Genomic DNA, 15,712 nt, shown 5'->3' on the forward strand with positions numbered 1-15,712 from the left:
TGCACAAATACTTTGTGACATAAAAAAATTAAAAACTCGCCAATGTATTCTCGAGGGCCTCTGCTTTCAAAATATATAATGTTTGGGGGTTCTAAGACATTTTCTAGCAAAAAAAAACTGACTTTAACAAAAGGTGCCAGGAAAGGCCTAGAGCTGAAGTGGTTACCTGAAGTGCTCAGCATGTAAGATTCTCCTGCATAATCTATCACATTTCTGGCTATGTTGAAAATTCATGGGACTGTGCTTGTTTGCGTTAATAATTTAGGTCCCTTTTGTCTGTTCAATACATCCAGGACACATTAGCGGGTTACTTTTATCAGCCATGTATGTGTAGCACTGCCCCCAAAGGGCCACCTAAAAGTACAGAGGCTACACACTGCCACAAGCACCAGTCCATTCACACCAGCTCCAATAACACAGTCTAGGGGATGTCTTTTTAAGATTGCTTGGAGAAACTTTAACAGGAGGGGGGTTAGGGAATGGCATACTCCAAAACAATTAGCATATAGCAATTAGAGGACAATATTTAAGTAAACTTAAATTTTGGACAGTCTAAACCCCTACAGCTGAAGACCATGTGAGGTAGCAGGCAACGTTCTGGACTATCTAAGGCCTCACAGCTGGAGACAATGAGGCAAGTTTCTTTGGCATCTTACAACTACGCACAACTACTGGTATCCAAAGCGATTTCCAGAAAATTTCACAGTCACAGGAATCAATTTGGAGTCTTTACTCACAAGTCCCCAAGACAGCTGCCACCATCCAGCTTCCTCCAAACACGGTCTATTGAGTGAGATATTCCTTTTCCGGACTAGATGTCTTGTGGTGAGGTCCTGCAATTAGCTTTGTATTTTTGTATATGGGCCATATTTATATATCCTGGAGCTGACTTCATTGTGGGGGGGGAGAAAATCTACAGCAATGAGCCAGTAACTTGAAGCTGGTCCTGGCTTTAAAGGGGAACAGGTGTTGTTAGTCCTTTTATAATTTAAAGGTATTTAGTTTAAGGTGAGCAGTCATTTTCTGTCTGTTTGGTGGTGGAGATCTATTCTCACTTGCACTTGGGATACAAAGAGGAGTACAATAATACCTCGGTTTAAGAATTTAATTAGTTCTGCAGGACTTTTCTTATAGTGAAAAATTCTTAAATCGAAACGCTGTTTCCCATAGGAATGCATTGAAAACCAATTAATCTGTTCCGGAGATCAGAAAAAAGTAAACACTAATAAATACCGCATGAGTTATTTTATAAAGTAATGCAGCATTTTAGTAGTGACAACCATGTGTTAATATTTCAGCTGTCAGCGGGGTTCCCCACTGACAGCTGAATGTAAAAGAATTGCTGGCAATTCTTGGGGAACTCCCACGCCAAAATTTAAAACAAAATGGCGTGGGGGTCCTCCCCAAAATCCATACCAGACCCTTTTCAGAGCATGCAGCCTGGCAGGTCAGGAAAGGGGGGGGGGCAAACAATGTTTCTTTTTAGTTTCTTAAAAGAAAGAACATTTCCGTTAACTTTGGGGAAAGTGACAGCTAATTACGTGAGCTATAGTGAAGAAAAAAAAAAGAGCCAGCAATTGCATTTAAAAATCAGTACTGACATACACTTCATATTGTGAAAAAAATTCATACAAAATTTGTAAACCGAGGCATTATTTTCAGTGGATTTTCATTTGTAAACCGAAAATTACTTTGACCGAGGCATTCTTAAACGGAGGTATTACTGTATTTGTTTCAGACTGAAGATTCATTCATGTTTTTGTGGTGTGGCATGTGGGTGGACTATTTATATCTATATATAATTACAGGAATCCAGTTTCTCTTATGAACACATACACTGATCATTTGATAATTATTGCACGTAACATTTATATGAACATGTGTTAATTTGATTTGAATTTTTCTTTTTCTTTTGATTCACATTTTGTGAGATTTCTTTTGCGCAGCATTTTGATATTGTTATTTTTATGAAAGTTGATAACTTTGAGTGCAGCAAATTTTTGTCTTCACAAATAGGTGAGCGCAATGGGATTTGTCTGTTTTTTTAGGTTAAATTGATATACTAAGAATTAAATGTACTGAGACATCTGCCCATCTTTAAACCTGTCACCTCCCAGGGTCATCAAATCCTAATAGTTCCACTTGTGCAGTTAAAGTGCATGTAAACCAAAAATGTATTTCTTGCATGTTGGCAATATGTCTTACTGTAAGCAGCAAATATTTTTTTGAGCTCTGTTGCAAAATGTTTTACTGCCTATAACAACACTTCCTATTGGAAGCTACTAACATTAAAGTGTTACTAAACCCAGGACCCTGCATTCACTATATCTGGTCTCCCACAGTACACAGAACATGGAAGTGCATTATTTTACTAAATATAAACATCTAAATATCTTTTCTCATCAGCAGTTAGAGCAGTGACTTCTATCAGTGTCCAGCAGAGTACTGGCTAAACCTTGTAGGAGGAGTTTTCATTTTTCTCTAGGAGGATGCAGAACCCTTGACCTCTGTCTGGACAGTGCTGATTGGCCCTGTGCTGATCACATGCACTATCCCAAGAAAAGAAAACCTCTCTAGCAATACACACCAAACTGAGCATGTGCAGAGTGACTCCACACAATATGTCTTATTAGGAGATAAGAGGGGGACACTGGAAGAAGGGGAGGATCAGAGAAGTCAGGATCAAACAGTGTTTTTACACAATGCAGAGGATTAACCCCTTAGGTTCCACAGTGAGTGTAACAAGCATGCTTTACTGCATATACAGACTGATTTTACTGTTGTAGGTTTAGTAACACTTTAAGACACTGCCTTGAAATTATCAGTATTTTTTTCAGCCTGCCACATTCACTCTTTCAGTTAGCTGTTGGAATACCATGAACTAGACATCCATCTGATAGACGGTCCAACCACCAAGGAATTCAGACAGCAGACCAACAATGCTACCACTTTCTTGAGAGCCAGCGGCTAAGTGCTGTTAGCCTGCAGTGGTAAGTGATGTTAATTGCAGGATCTCTATGAAAAACTTCTGCAACAGAGGCTCAAAAAGGAAAACTGTGTACAGTGAGACATGATGTCAAAGGTTCTGAAAAATAGATTTAAGGTTTATACACAATATACACTTTAATGCTCCCAATTTTTCTATACAAAAAGATTGCCCAGAGGTTTTTCAACTAGCTAGAACATTTGTTTGTGTACAGTGGCGGACTGACCATTTGGAAACTCGGGCAGTGCCCGAGGGCCTGGGGTCAGTAGGGGCCCCATGAGATGCCCCTGGTACCTTTTTCATAGGCTTTTTTGAGTTTGGGCAAAGACACAGGGGCCCCATGATCCCCAATTGCCCGTGGGCCCCATGAGTTGTCAGTCCGGCCTTTTGTGCGTCAAGTGCTGATCATAGAGGTGCTCATTATAATATAACCCTCCCAACAAAAAAGTGGGGACTCAACTGCAAATTTTCACTTACAACTCCTTGTTATCTTTGCAAGGATAAAGGATCCAGAGGAATTTTTTTGGCACATGAAATGGTTAAAATTACATGCCTGTCTGTCCGGTTCTTATTATTCCCTCTTATTTCTACCCATAATCCTTCAGCGCTGTTTAAAATTATTATTTTTAGTTGGTGAAGGCCTACTTGGATTCTTGTTGAGCAACTTCAGCACAGTGCACTGTTTGTTGTATGAACACACAGCGATATGTGAAATAAGTTTACACTAAAAACAGCTAAATACATAGATTATAACTTACTACAGCACTACACAGTATATATATATATATGTGTGTATACGGTATACTATATATATATATATATAGTGTATATATATTGAATATATACAGTATATACACTATATTGCCAAACGTATTGGGACGCCCCTCCAAATCATTGCATTCAGGTGTTCAAATCACCTCCACGGCCACAGGTGTATAAAATCAAGCACCTAGGCATGCAGACTGCTTCTACAGACATTTGTGAAAGAATGGGTCTCTCAGGAGCTCAGTGAATTCAAGCGTGGTACTATGATAGGTTTCCACCTGTGCAATAAGTCGATCCGTAAAATTTCCTTGCTACTAAATATTCTACAGTCAACTGCTAGTGGTATTATAACAAAGTGGAAGCAACTGGGAACAGCAACTCCACATAAAATGACAGAGCGGGGTCAGCGCATTCTGTAGCGCACAGTGTGAAGAAGTTTCCAACTGTCTGCAGAATCAATAGCTAAAGATCTCTAAATTTCATGTGGCCTTTAGATTAGCACAACAACAGTGCATAGAGAGCGTCATAGAATGGGTTTCCATGGCCGAGCAGCTGCATCCAAGCCTTACATCACCAAGTGCATTTCAAAGCGTCGGATGCAGTGGTGTAAAGCATGCCGCCACAGGACTCTAAAGCAGTGAAGACATGTTCTCTGGAGTGACGAATACTGCTTCTCTATCTGGCAATCAGATGGATGTATCTGGGTTTGGCAGTTGCCAGGAGAACAGTACTTGCCTGACGACATTGTGCCAAGTGTAAAGTTTTGTGGAGGGGGGGATTATGGTGTGGGGTTGTTTTTCACGGGTTGGGATTGGCCCCTTAGTTCCAGTGAAAGAAACTCTTAAGGTGTCAGCATACCAAGACATTTTGGACAATTTCATGGTCCCAACTTTGTGGGAACAGTTTGGGGATGGTCTCTTCCTGTTCCAACATGACTGCGCACCAGTGTACAAAGCAAGGTCCATAAAGACATGGATGAGCGAGTTTGGGGTGGAGGAACTTGACTGGCCTTCCCAGAGTCCTGACCTCAACCCAATAGAACACCTTTGGGATGAATTAGAGCAGAGACATCAGTGCCTAACCTTACAAATGCGCTTCTGGAAGAATGGTCAAACATTCCCATAGACACACTCCTAAACCTTGTGGACAGCCTTCCCAGAAGAGATAAAGCTGTTATAGCTGCAAAGAGTGGGCCAACTCAATATTGATCCCTATGAACTAAGAGTGGGATTCTATTAAAGTTCAAGTGAGTGTAAAGGCAGGCGTCCCAATAATTTTGGCAATGTAGTGAACTGCACTCCTGTGATCCACAGGAGAAATACAGCCAAAGCTTTGGCTGTACTTATCCTTTAATAAAGACTTTTATTATTACTATAATTTATTTAGCATGAATTGATATATTATTATGTAATAATGTATTTATTATAAATGTATTAATACTATGAAAGCGATAGTAAACTCTAAGGTTAAACTTTGCTCTACAGGTATGCTTATAATAAGTTTTACCTGTAGGTCCATTGGAAACAGCCTAAGCTTGCGCCATTTAGCAGATATGATCATCAGCTCCAGCCGATAGCATCACTGACGCATGAGAGTGCCTTGAATGCAAAGAGTGCTGTGCCACGATGGTCACTCCCGTGCAAATGCGAGGTAAGGAACGTCATCATGGCTTAGCTATTCCAATAGCTGGAGAGCTCAAACCCAGAAGGAAGACAGGGTGAAGGTGAAAATGCCAGGAGTGGTAACAGCTCAGTGGTTCAGGAGTCTGTTGGAAAGGTAAGTCTGTCATGCGGTGCATACTAACACACTATGGCACAAACCTGTAGTAGGCCAATTTAAGAAAAAGTTTGTAGCGTTTACTACCTCTTTAATATAAAAGTCTTTACTACTGGGATGTGTTGTCAATATAAGTATAGACACAAGGACACTATTTTTTAAATAAATGCTTTGAGGGTGATTCAATGCATATGTGACACGTTTCACATTGTGTGGCTGTAGTTCGAAGTCTTGTACTACATTAATGAAAACCCTGCATCATTTTCTTTTTTAGTACTGACACAAGCAGCAAACTCAAGAGCCTCAGTTCACACTGTTGCGACTTGGGATCCAACTTGTGAGACCCCAAGTTGCACGACGTGTGACATCCCATGCTAGTCAACAAGAGCTCTCTTAACCTCCCTAGCAGTCTAACTAATGAATATTTTTTACATGTCAAAGCGGTACACTGTTTTGCATGGAAAATTGTTGTTTTATATTGTAGGCCTGTAATTCTTAGGAATAACTCACTTAAGTCTGTCCAAACAAGAGTCTGGTAAACATCCCGGGTATGATAAAGTTTGAAACACGAAATTATAAATTATAAGATAATAAATAATTATAAAAAATAATAATATAATAATAAATGTAATTCAATAATCTAATCAAACCAAAAACATTGAAATTTAAAATATAGCACCAAGTTCGCATATCACTGAGCAAAGTCGCAGAATCGTTTTCAGTGTCTGATGACGAATTTCCCCACTCAATTCTGCAAGTGATTCTAATTCACTATCGCTTTTTTCTAGCCGGTCTAAAACCACTTTTGACCAAAAGGGACACTTTTTGGATGTCATGGATGTTCTCAAGTTTCCAGGCAGAAAGAACGGTAAAAATGCAGGCAGGGCATTGGACAAAGCACTAGGGACAAAATGTATGTGAAATGGTTTGATACAGTAATGTAATCCTAACAGATTACAGTGTATTGTGTGTATGTCATATTTTTACTTTTTTGAATCTCCCGTCGGATCCGCCCCCCTGTGTACCGACGCTCGCAGGGAACAGAACCCGGACGACGGTTGCCGGCATCGGCTGGAGGACATGGCTGGAGGACGCTGTGTCCTCCAGCCATGTCCTCCGGCCGATGCCGTCTTCCGGGTTCCGTTCCCTGCAAGGACATCGGGGGATCACAGGACAAGGTAAGGATCGGAGGATTGCAGGAGAAGCACTATAAAGTAATCCTGAGTGTGGCTCGGGGTTACCACTTTTGGTACTGTAAATTAATACCGAGCCACACTCAGGATTACCGCTAGGAAGGTTATTCGTTCCAACTTTAGAAAAGGTTCCTGTACTACTTCAAGACAACTTTTATCTGACTTGTGCCCATAGACTTTATTGGAAGTCGCTTCCAAGTCTTATCCTCATCTATATTGATGTAATTTGGATCCGACATTACAGGAAGATTACCTAGGCATTCCCTGAAAGTCGCTTCAGGTCGTAAGTACTCAAGTCGGCAGAACGTTGCCTGGCAAAGTGGCACTGTAAATTGCGGGACTTTCAGCTTTCAGGTAGTGTGAGCCGAGACAAAGAGTTCTTATTTGTGACACTTCTATTGTATGGCACTATTGTTGTGACAAATTTATAAACATATTGGTGATAAAGTGGATGCAAGTAAGACCTCATCCATAAATTGCTGATTGTATCACACTTGTGATTATTGTGTCACATCATTGAGATTAATTCTGCACCAAAATTTGTCTTAAAGTTGCTCAGGACACGTTTTGACATGTTTCCATTAATCTCCCTACTTCTCCAAATAGCTTCTCTGCCTGTAAAACGCCACCACTTCACAGGAGAGATGCTGACAGTTCTCATGTACACAGCAAGAGCTTCATGTACACCATATAGACACATACATTTGATGCACTAGAGCAAGCAAAGCATATCTACGACATTCTTTATGAATTCCAGGGTTTGTGGTGTAAGGTGTCTCTCTTTCTCACCTAAGAAAATTGGGAGGTTTGCGTTGGTAGACTACCATTGCATTTTCTCATGCCAGCCAATTCCAGGATTAGGAAGAAACAGCAAATCTGATAAAATATACACGTAATGTACACAAACAATGAAATCAAAGTTTTTCGACACAGTAACTTTCACTTCCTTTTATTCATCATCCATCAGATCAGTGGTGACTTCCGTACTACTAAACTGTCACTGTGCATACATACGTTTATCTCACATCAATAAATAACTAATATCAAGTTATACTGATATCATTGAATGACGAAGACAGTTTACATCCATGTTAAATGTGCATAAAGTTGATGTTTTAAAGTAAACTAATCATTAACCACTTCAACACCGGGCCAATTCTGACACTTCTCTCCTACATGTAAACATCTACATTTTTTTTTACTAGAAAATTACTCAGGAACCCAAAACATTATATATATTTTTTTAAGCAGAGGCCCTAGCCTAGAGAATAAAATGGTGGGTGTTGCAGTTTTTTGTCACGCAATATTTGCGCAGCAGTTCTTCAAATGCAATTTTTTTGGAAAAGTACACTTTAGTGAATTTTAATGCACACAACACAATAAAATACCCAATTATTTTGTATAATATAAAAGATGATGTTATGCAAAGTAAATCGATACCTAACATGTCATGGTTTAAAATTGTGCACTCTTGTGCAACGGTGCCAAACTACAGTCCTTAAACATCTGCATAGGCAATGCTTTATAAGCCTTTACAGGTTACCAGTTTAGAGTTACACAGGAGGTCTGGGGCCAGAACTACTGCTCTTGCTATAACGTTCGGAGTGATACCTCACATGTGTGGTACGAACACCGTTTACATATGCGTGTGCTACCTATGTATGTGTTCCTCTTTGCGTGTAAGCAGAAGGGGACAGGGGCTATTTAAATTTTTTTTTTTTTTACACTGTCTCTAATTTTTTTTTATCAACTTTATTGCTATCACAGGGGATGAGCAACATCCCTTGTGATAGCATGGGTAGTGACAGGTACTCTTTACTGAGACATCTGGGGTCTATTAGATCAACTGATCTTTGATACAGAGAGCAGTGTCTGACCCCAAGGTCCCTCTCACTCTAAGGTCCTATTCATGCTACTGCAATGTGGTAAGGTACATGCTACTACACAAAGTAACATATTCTATATATGTCGGTGCACTGCAATGCCATTCAAATGTGTCATTGACATCCCAACACATTCCCAAAGCACCTGCACGACAGTGCCCTAATCACATTGTAACTCACTTCAATGCATGTTGTGCACTGAGCTAGCAAAAAGGCTGCACACCCTATTTTTGGGGAGCTGTGCTGTGTAAAACTTGGTTCACACCAATGCATTGTGCTTTTTGTCCGTTTTGCAGTGTGTTTTTGCACTTTTGCATTTATGCTGCTTTTTGCATTTTTTCCAATTGTTGTGGTTGTGGAGCAGAATAAAAATACAAAACATGGCAAAAAAAAGTGTAAAAAATGCATTACATGCATTTTAGCAGCTTCTCCATTGAACTCTATTGTAACAAAAACACTGCTTTTTGTGTTTAAAAAGTCTCTGACCCTTTCCAAAAACGCAGCAACTCAAAAAGCATGCCTGGTAACATGTCCTATAGGAAACCATGTTAAATGGACATTTCTGCAAAAAGCACTAAAAAACTAATTGGTGTGAACCAGGCCTAAAGCAGCCCATTCAAAAGGGCTACCCTAATGCAAAGCATGTTAACCCACATGCATTAAACACACCATAACATTAACTGCATCCAGGGCCATCTTAATAGCATCATTTGACCCCTGTGCAAATTAATGCACAGGGGCCCCTACCAGCCTGCCCCAATGTACGCACCTACTCTCAAGAATTAAAGTATAAATAGTTGATAGAATGAAACATATATTTATTAGTACGTTAAATAAAATAGATTTTAAACAATAGCAAAATATGCAAAAAATCAAAGACTAATAAACACAAAGGGCACAATACAAGGGGGGGGGGGGCAGAAGGGCACAGTACACGGGGCAGTCAGGAGGGCACAATACTAGGATCAGGAGGGCACAATACTGGGATCAGGAGGGCACAATACTGGGATCAGGAGGGCACAGTACAGGGGCAGTCAGGAAGGCACAATACTGGGATCAGGAGGGCACAGTACACGGGGAGTCAGGAGGGCATAATACTGGGATCAGGAGGGCACAGTACAGGGGCAGTCAGGAAGGCACAATACTGGGATCAGGAGGGCACAGTATAGGTTCTTGGATGCTGCCCAGGCCAGCCTGGAACAGTTTAGTAAAAAGCTTGACTGTCCCAGCAAATCCGGGACAGCTAGCAAGCAGGGGCGGACTGACCATTTGAAATTGCAGGATCTCTATGAAAACGTCTGCAACAGAGGCTCAAAAAGGAAAACTGTGTACAGTGAGACATGATGTCAAAGGTTCTGAAAAATAGATTTAAGGTTTATACACAATATACACTTTAATGCTCCCAATTTTTCTATACAAAAAGATTGCCCAGAGGTTTTTCAACTAGCTAGAACATTTGTTTGTGTACAGTGGCGGACTGACCATTCGGAAACTCGGGCAACTCAGTGGGAAGAATGCCTCCTTTACATTGGTGGTTAGTGGGAAGTTTGCCTCCCTCACAGTGGTTGTCGGTAAGAAGAATGCCTCCCTTACATTGGTGGTCATTGGGAAGATTGCCTTTCTTACATTGGTGGCCAGTGAGAAGATCACCTCCCTTACATTGGTGGCCAGCGGGAAGATTGCCTCCCTTACATTGGTGGCAAACAAGAAGATTGCCTCCCTTACATTGTTGGTCAGTGAGAAGATTGCCTCTCTTACATTGGTCATCAGTGGGAAGAATGCCTCCCTTACATCGGTGGTTAGTGGGAAGTTTGCCTCCCTCACAGTGGTTGTCGGTAAGAAGAATGCCTCTCTTACATTGGTGGTCATTGGGAAGATTGCCTTCCTTACATTGGTGATTAGTGGGAAGATTGCCTCTCTTACATTGGTGATTAGTGAGAAGATTGTCTCTCTTACATTGGTGATTAGTGGGAAGATTGCCTCTCTTACATTGGTGATTAGTGAGAAGATTGTCTCTCTTACATTGGTGATTAGTGGGAAGATTGCCTCTCTTACATTGGTGATTAGTGGGAAGATTGCCTCTCTTACATTGGTGATTAGTGGGAAGATTGCCTTCCTTACATTGGTGATTAGTGGGAAGATTGCCTCTCTTACATTGGTGATTAGTGGGAAGATTGCCTCTCTTAAATTGGTGATTAGTGAGAAGATTGTCTCTCTTACATTGGTGATTAGTGGGAAGATTGCCTCTCTTACATTGGTGATTAGTGAGAAGATTGTCTCTCTTACATTGGTGATTAGTGAGAAGATTGTCTCTCTTACATTGGTGATTAGTGGGAAGATTGCCTCTCTTACATTGGTGATTAGTGGGAAGATTGCCTCTCTTACATTGGTGATTAGTGAGAAGATTGTCTCTCTTACATTGGTGATTAGTGGGAAGATTGCCTCTCTTACATTGGTGATTAGTGAGAAGATTGTCTCTCTTACATTGGTGATTAGTGGGAAGATTGCCTCTCTTACATTGGTGATTAGTGGGAAGATTGCCTCTCTTACATTGGTGATTAGTGAGAAGATTGCCTCTCTTACATTGGTGATTAGTGAGAAGATTGCCTCTCTTACATTGGTGATTAGTGAGAAGATTGCCTCTCTTACATTGGTGATTAGTGAGAAGATTGTCTCTCTTACATTGGTGATTAGTGGGAAGATTGCCTCTCTTACATTGGTGATTAGTGAGAAGATTGCCTCTCTTACATTGGTGATTAGTGGGAAGATTGCCTCTCTTACATTGGTGATTAGTGAGAAGATTGCCTCTCTTACATTGGTGATTAGTGGGAAGATTGCCTCTTTTACATTGGTGATTAGTGGGAAGATTGCCTCTCTTACATTGGTGATTAGTGTGGAAGATTGCCTCTCTTACATTGGTGATTAGTGGGAATATTGCCTCCCTTACATTTGTGGTTAGTGGAAAGATTGTCTCACTTACTTTGGTGACTAATACCTTCCTTACAGTGATGATCAGACTGCCAACCTTACAGACAGCTAAAAAGTTCATTGGTATCAATGCCAGTAGCTGTACCAAGTGGCTTTGGCTCCATGATTATGTAGGCACCATCAGGTGGGGGGTCAATCGGTTACTGAATAAGGAACCCCTATCAACCTCTGGAGGGACCCTGGAATTTCATGGAGCCCTGGTTGAAAATGGCAGCTATACAGTACCCCACACACGCTGTCAATTTTGTAGCATAAAACACTAATGATTGTCACATGAAAATAACAGCCTGACAAAATATCACAGTACGATATACAATTCAAAATACAGCTATGGGGGTTTTCTTTGTTTGTCATTCTGGTAATGTTCTCCTGAAGATGTTCTTTTCCATAAATATCACATAAGCATACAATCATTTTCTCATGAGTCATTATTTTTTTATCCAGTTTAAACAGCTCTGTTTTTGCTCTTCTTAGTAGATACCTCCTACAAGCTCACAATAAAAGCAGTATTAAACCAAAACACAAAAAATAATGTATATAGCTTGCTGATTCTTAAATCTGGTGGCTGCATTAGTTTTCTCTGTAAGGCTTTTTTTCATCTATTTTTACCCGGTAAAAATAAAGGTGATCCTGCCAGCAAGTCTGTTATTTTACACCTCTTCTTAACAGACCAAGCTGTCCAGCAAAAGTCTCAGAAGATTGAGACAAAGCATTTAGCACTGACAGGGATGCTTACAATGATCAGCTTGCATCCATTTATGTAGAACCTTTATCCCAAAAGTAAAATAAATTGTTGCTATAATGGCTTATAAAGTGTTAGCTGGGGTTTGGCATTAAAGAATATGTAAAGCCAATATTTCATATTCCTGATATGTGCCTGCTGTATCATGTACTTGTATGAAAAAGTATCCTGTTGTCTTTGTATTGCTGCCATTGTGTGAAATCCCTGGTGTTTCTGCCAGTCCCTCTGCGTTCCTATTAAAAACTGACCACACTAGGCAGGTCAGTACGGCATGGTCAGTTTTTTTGGGCTGTAGAGCTAATCCAATGATCAGGCTAGTGCTGATATCCCCCCCCCCCAGACACACACACACACAGCCAATGACTGGGAAGATTAGTGTACTTCAGTTTCTCCTCCCTGAGCTGTTTATGCACCGACGGAGAGCGTGTGATCACTTATGGAATGGGGGGAAAAGTGTTTATAATGTTTTTTTTATATCTACACACAAATGTATTGCCTTTCATTTCTATTTTACGGTTTGTTTTACAAGGTGAGGGTTTACATATATATATTAATTTGTTAGTCAAGTCCATCTAATTTGCTAGTGCATATAAAGCTCTCCAGCTGGAGAATGTTGCTGTCCAAAGGTGTTTCTGTTACTTCTCCATCCAGAGTAGAGACACCCTAAGGCCAGGTTCACATATGTGCGGCTGTGCGGGCCGTTATTAGCCCATACATTTGAATGGACTCCCATGCCCCGGGACATACAGGGAAGAAGTCCCTGCACCTCGGAAATCTCAGCCTGCACGGGAACCTCGGTTCCCAGTACGATTGCAATTTCTAGTGGAGGCGGCGTAACATTAGAATTAATGGCACTTGCCGTGGGTCCCGCATTCCTCTGTGTGGGTGGTGCGGCTGCAGGTATTTGTGCGGGTCCCGCATTGGCACCACTCGCACAGATATGAACCAAGCCTAAGGTAGTAAGTGTGTTACTGGCAGGATCACCAGCTGAAAATAAAGAAAACAAATTCTAAAAAAAGAAAACTAATGCAGCTACCACATTTAAGAATTGGTAAACTACAATATATTACATTTTTGGTTTGGGGTTTATTACTGCTTTAGAATGCAGTGTTATATTACTGTGATCCTCTTAGTGAAGCATTACACACAAATGCACAAGAAACAATTGTATGGCGTGCATACTGTCAATTCAACTGATTCAATTGAACAATTGAAAAATGAGTGTAAGGCTCCATGCACACTGGGCGTTTTAATAATGCTGCTAGCATTAACTGTGTAAAGTCACGTTAAAGCGGGGGGTTTTTTAGCGTTTTTGCATTAGCGTTTAGCCATGTTTTTCTGTGTTTGTGTTTTTTCTTTGCCAAAAAATATATTTTTTTGCTCAAGAAACAGCCAAAAAGGCTAGTTAGAGCCTTCGAGTTAGTTAGAGTTAGAGTTACAACTAAAAAATTCTAGAAACCCACTAGTCCTGGGGTTTTTTTCCAGCCAAAGAATGCCCCTGACAAAAAACGTTGATTACAGCCAAAGTGTGCATGGACACATAGGATAACATGCTGGGGTATTTACTGATAAAAAAAGCCAAAAGCCAAAAACAGCCGCTGTAAAAACGTCCAGTGTGCATGAGGGCTATAAATGAGCAACGATGACATGGTAATATAAATGTCACATGCGTTACCCTTCTGTTATCTCTGTGGTCATATCATTTCTTTATTTTATCACTGACCAGTCACACTATTTACCGCTCTGTTCTATTTTCATGCTGCTAAAGGCATTGTTGAACGTTGTACTTTTTATGACGTTCTGGACTGAGGTTCTGAAACGATTGCTTTCACTCTGGAATATAATCTACCTGAGAGTTGTCCTTCACTTCTTACAACTTTACTGGAAATAGGGCACAATAAAATGAATGTTTCCCTATAAATACATAACACACATTTTATGGCAAGCCTTTCTATAGCTCCTTATTAAACCAAAAATGCAACACCTAGGAGCAGCGTGCGTTACTCTCTACTAAACAGAATAAATCCCAGATTGCTGTGATTCCAGGAAAGCCAAGTTGCTGTGGGATACTGCACTTTGTACGCTGGAAATGATCTTTATACGGCTTTGTTACACGTGGGTGCGCCGATAGCTACAGGTGTGACTTGGGGAACTCCAGTCTTGTGACCCAATATTCAAACTCCCAGAATGTCATCTAAACAGATCAGGCGACTTTGTGTCACAGGTCGTACAGCAATGACGATGAAAGGCTCGGTAACAGAATTCTCTGATATGTCATAGAAGTCGCATTAATAAAACGACGCCTAGTATACTCAGAGCTGAATTTCTTACCTGATCTTTTGCTGGGATAACTAATTCTCCAAATGTCAAGCAGCTGAATTAGTGGCGGCAGGAATGTAGCGGGGTCATAGAGTGTCCTTTTGATGTAGGCTTGTCTTCTGATGAATATATAAGGTGGCAGGTACAGCCTAGTCTACAGGAGTGCAGGATTAGGTCGCTTCCAGCCACAAGTGCGAAGACTGTCCCCTCTAAACGCAGTGACACAGCTGGATGTCCGCTCTGTAGACTTTTTGTTGTTGTCACCCTAATCTGCCCCCTATGTAATAGTGTCTGCGGCAGCCCAGGCACTGTGTGCGATAATAGTATTGGATGTCTACCCAACCCTCTGACTTTTTTTTTTTTCCTCTCCCTGCTGTTACGCTGGTGTGCCCTTTATAAGTTCAGTCTATTTCCCAGCTGTAACCCCGCCTCTCCCCAGTTCTCTTCTCTCTTCATATCTATCCTGAGACTGACACCATCAGGATGGAGAACACTGCTGACATTCAGCAATCAACCTGCTACATAGGCGACATGTGCTTGAAGCAGATCAATGGGAAAACATTGTATGGGTTAGGATGCCTTCTCATTGTGGGAGGACAGATCAGTCTAGGATATAGTCTTCATGAATATGGAAATCCTTCCACATTTCAGGGGAGTCTGTGCCCAACAAAAGAGCCCCTGAACATGCAGCAGTCTACAAATTCTCATACATCCCAACACTTAGGGCTCCTTTACATCACTATGCATTGTTGCATGTGCGTTTGCATGCGTTTTCACTGTCTTCGTTTTTTGGAATTTTATTTATTTGAATTCATTTTCTCTACTAAGTTACATTTACAGGTATTCACATTCATTTGCAGCGCATTTACATCCACATTTGCAGGGTGTTAACATGCATTCACATGCATTTGCCGTGTGTTTACAGGTATTCACGTGCATTTGCAGTGCATTCTGATGCTTTTTTAAGTGTTTTTTTATTTATTTGAATTTATTTTTTAAATAAATTGCATTAATATGTTTTGTGTGTGCATTTCCTGTGCATTTACATGCATTTACAGTG

At 40.7% G+C, this 15,712-nt stretch overlaps 1 protein-coding gene across 3 annotated transcripts in view; it reads right to left on the reverse strand.

Moving 5' to 3' along the window:
- The window catches only part of UGT8 (UDP glycosyltransferase 8), a 158,309-nt gene extending 143,277 nt beyond the window's left edge, over positions 1-15,032 (reverse strand). For 2 of the 3 annotated variants that reach the window (XM_089691793.1, XM_089691792.1), the window contains exon 1: positions 14,665-15,031. The gene's annotated coding sequence lies outside the window, so the exon portion shown is untranslated. Of the gene's footprint in view, positions 1-14,664 lie in introns of all 3 variants that reach the window. The other variant, XM_089691791.1, reaches the window with a different exon arrangement.
- Positions 15,033-15,712: the final 680 nt, after the last annotated feature.

Source organism: Staurois parvus, unplaced genomic scaffold (assembly GCF_062004578.1).
Source record: "Staurois parvus isolate SC_StPar_1 unplaced genomic scaffold, SC_StPar_1.0 ptg000572l, whole genome shotgun sequence".
Lineage (NCBI taxonomy): Eukaryota > Metazoa > Chordata > Amphibia > Anura > Ranidae > Staurois > Staurois parvus.